Below are 4125 nucleotides of genomic sequence, written 5' to 3'. Positions count from 1 at the left end.
CACCAGTGTGCTGGAATTTTGGCAACACCAAGCCCCCGTGTCAGCTCTGCCTAAGTCACATCCTGGAGGACCTGTGGTTTCCTACTTGGGTGTTACTGAGAGGCGTGAGGAAGTAGAATTCGTCTCTAGAGGATTCACAGCTAAGGGACGGGATTACTAGGAGCCGGGCATGCTGGCCCTGGCCGTCCGTCAGGCTGGCCTCAGTGCCTCACACTGTCAGCTGTGTGGTCACCCCCTCAGGGCTCAGCCCAGCAGCCAATCATGGCCGGCGTTCCTTTCATTGAACTTATGTGATTTCAATTCACGGCCGGTTGGTCATTCCATCCTTTAGTTGGTTTTGAGTTTGGCTTTTCCCCTCCTAGAATGTAAACTGCCTGAGGATAGGGCCTTGCTGTCTTTCCTTCTGCAGTTGTCTCGGCACCGGTGCATACCTGAAACTGAGTAGGCCTTTGATACGTGTTCTTTGGAAGATTGAGTGTCCACTTGGTTGAGCTCGGAGCTAACCTGTGGATTGGCCTTGTGCAGAAATGTTTTCTTCTGGGGAAGGAAAATCCTCTGCATGGTGTTCACCGTTTCTTTCTGACCTGGGACTTTGAGAGCCTTCAGTCTGTAGATGTGAATTGCAATCTCCATGAGGGAAATTTAGAGTGTAATAGTCCCCAACATAGAGACCTTCTATCTTGACTGCCTGGAGCCGTTGTTCCAGAAAGGACCTCCAGAGCCCTGGGTCCATCCCCCTGTCTGGTTGTGCTGACCAGCTGTGTTCTCCGCTGGCTGGGGGACCGTCGTCACTGCTCTGCCAAAGACAAGTGAATGAGTTCTGGGAAGAGTCCAGAATTCTGTGTTCCTCAGCCCAGTGCAGCCAACTCCAGGCTGCTCCACTGTGAGTAAGTCACTTCTGGCCTTTGGGCCTTGGTTTCATTCATTCACTCAACAAAGGTTTATTGAGTACCTATGAGGTGTCTGGCACTCTGTTAGGCATTACAGGCCTGCCCACCTGTAATAAAATAGTGAGCAAGAAAGACAGCCCTGCCCTCCTGGAGTTGACAGTCAAGAAGAAAGATGTTAACAAACAACCCACAGACGGGTATAAAAATGCATTCCTGTGCTCGCTTCGGCAGCACATATACTAAAATTGGAACGTTACAGAGAAGATTAGCATGGCCCCTGCGCAAGGATGACACACAAATTCGTGAAGCGTTCCATATTTTTGACTGATCGATGTTTCTCTCTCATCGATGTTTCTGACTCTCTATCTCTCTCCCTTCCTCTCTGTAAAAAATCAATAAAATGTATTTTAAAAAAAAATGCATTCCTGACAGCACTGTGGAGGGGAAGTCCCGGATGGTGTATGAGATCCTGCCATGAGGGTCTGACCTAGTGAGGGTGTGAGCCATGTCAGAGAAGACTGCCCAGAGCAGGGAGCTAAAGGATGAGTAGGAATGGAGAAAGTATTCCAAGCACGGGAATCTTCTTGGACTCATGCCCTGTGGAGGGAACGATGTGGCAAACAGGCGTTTGGTAGCTGAAGAGAGACCAGTGGGACCAGAGAAAGGAGAATGAGGAGGGTGGGGAGCACAGAGGCTAGAGGAGGCTGGAGCAGGCCACACAGGACCTTGTGGGCTGAGTTGGGGCTTTGGACGTCATCCCAAGAGCTGCGGGGAGCTATTGCTGTGTCTGGAGTCTGTGAGTGCAGGTGTGAGTGCAGGTGTGAGCAGCAGGGAGCAGACGGACATATGATCAGCTTGGATTTTGAGAAGATACCACATTGGGGGATGGAATGGAAATGGACCAGAGTGGGCATCAGAGGGCCAGGCAGGAAGCTAGTGTAGTCATTTAGATCGGAGATGGTAGACACGAAGAATTCGTCCATGAGTATTTCTGAGCACCTACTCTGTGAGCAAAACAGGCAAAGAACCCTATCCTCATAGAGCTGACATTTTCATGAGGGGAGACAGAACATAATAAATAAGTAAGCTAGTGTGTTGGGAAGCATTATGTGCAATGGAAAAAGAAAAAGAAATCAAACAGAATAAGTGAGATTGGGAATGGGGATGGTTGGTGGCCCAGATCATTAGGAGATAAAATGGTGTCATTCCACGATGGAGGATTAGGTAGGGGGGATTGAGGGAGAGAGAGATGTCAAGGTCAACTCCTAGGCTTCTGGTTTGTATGACTGAAGAATGGTTTTAAAAGAGTGTATTAGGCTACCAAACATTACTCAAGTCTTCCTGGTTCTGTAGCCTGTGAGCTCTCTGACAGTGTCCTGTCACCTTGGGGGTGGTGGGCGGGCCTGTAATCCAGGCTCCTCATCCCCAGAGGCTACCCTGCTGCAGGAAGCACAGTCCTGGATCCGCCACATTGCATGGCAGGTTCACGCTGTGGGCGACTGAGGCTCCTGCTTCATTCCCTCTCCCGGGGTTGGTGGCATCTGCCTGTGTCTGATGAGGACTCGACAAACTTGCAGTGTTGCTGTGCTGGGCGGGGATGCGGCCAGCAGCCTCTGAGTGTCCCAGCCCTTGGTGCTGGGTGTCCTCTGTTTCCTGAAACAACTCTGCCTCAAAACTCCAGGGAGCAGGGTCTCTGTGGGTGGATTTCTTGAGTTTGGCTCAGAGCTGGGGTTCATGTGCTTCAGCAGCTCCAGAACACCGGGTCACTTGACAGGGCTTTAGCCTGGTTGGTGATTTCCCATAAGATCTTAAAGACACGAGGGATGGCATTGGCTGACGGAGACTCAAATCTGAACAGTCCCCACTGTCCCCTTCACAGAGAAAGGCCGAGGCTTCCTCCCGGGCTCCCTGGGGAAATGCCTGGTGTGGACCAAGGAAGATGACGGAATCACAACTATAATTAACCGGGATCGAATGCTTCCTATGTGCTGACGAGCGTTCCGTGGATTATTTCACTTCAGCCTCAGAGCAACTCGATGAGGTAAGTGCTGTTCGTATCATCTTTCTCATTTTAGAGATGATGTAATGAGGCTCTGAGAGCTGGTCCAAGTCGCCAAGGTCACTGAGCTAGCAGGCACAGCGCCGGATTCACACCCAGGCCAGCCCTTCTCCGAACCCTCTGCTCCGGCAGCTGATGGCTGGGCATGGGAGTCACCCACAGGGATCTAGTGTGAGGACTCCAGTTCTGACTTTGCGCTGCGTTATGCGGCATTTTGGAGCAAATCCATCTGTTCATTCCCCGAGTCATTGAATGTTAACCAAGTGCCTTCTCTGCAAGGGCTGGGGACACGATGGGGAGCTCACGTGTGGCTCCTGGGAAAGCTACATTAGCGCATCATCAGGGTTATAGGAGGACAGGTGCTTTGTGGAGCGGACAGGGGAGGGGCAACAGTGCTGGTCTGAGGTAGTGGTGGGGCCCGCGAACAAGATGTGGCCTTGTGTTGAGCCTCGAAAGAGAAAGGCATTTCCAAGGCTTTCCGGGCAGACAAGACTGTGGCAAAGGCATGAGCTGTCCGGGTATCTCAGGAGCTTCAGGTCATCTCTCCAGTTAGATTAGATTCCACAAGGCGTGGCTGACGGCCATCTATGTGAGGACCGCCGGGTGTGTGTGATGAGTGTTTGTTAGGATACAGATTCCAGGCTGCACCCCACGGAACCAGAATGTCTAGTTCCTGGGGCCCAGGAATCTGCATTTCCCCCAGTGCCTCTGGGGCGAGCACTGAGGTTTGGTGCAGGTGAGGAGAAGCGGGGCAGCAACCAGTTCTCATTTGTGACAGAGGATGGCAAACTTTTTCGGGAAAGGGCCAGAGAATAAGCATTTGGGGCTAAGGGGGAAATGGAGGAGACTGTAAGTACTTATGTAATCATTTAAAAATATAGAAACAGGTGGTGGGCAGGCTTGGACCACCTTAGTTTTTGACCTTTCCCTGCTGGCTGCTGTAGAAAGTCAACCGGCAGCCACAGGGAGAAGGACTGGAGCCGGTAGAAGTGAAGAGAGGGAAGCAGTGCCAGGTCTGAGGAAGCAGCTAGAAGATCTGAGTTATGGCTGGGAAGCTCCTGGAGAGGGCGAGGATATTAACAGATACATCATGCCCAGCGGTGTGGCTCAGTGGTTGAGCATCGGCCTATGAACCAGGAGGTGAGGGTTCAATTCCTGGTCAGGGCACGTGCCCGG

General features: G+C 51.8%; 1 non-coding gene across 1 annotated transcript; it reads left to right on the top strand.

Annotated features, from left to right (window-relative positions):
- Positions 1–1105: 1105 nt before the first annotated feature.
- Positions 1106–1212, top strand: LOC118661123. The gene has a single exon (XR_004969150.1). It is a non-coding gene; the product is annotated as a U6 spliceosomal RNA (small nuclear RNA).
- The last annotated feature ends 2913 nt before the right edge of the window (positions 1213–4125 follow it).

The sequence above is a fragment of the Myotis myotis genome, unplaced genomic scaffold (assembly GCF_014108235.1).
Source record: "Myotis myotis isolate mMyoMyo1 unplaced genomic scaffold, mMyoMyo1.p scaffold_m19_p_1, whole genome shotgun sequence".
NCBI classification, from domain to species: Eukaryota; Metazoa; Chordata; class Mammalia; order Chiroptera; family Vespertilionidae; genus Myotis; species Myotis myotis.
The sequence above is the reverse complement of the archived record's forward strand: the minus strand, read 5'-3'. Positions and strand labels throughout refer to the sequence as shown.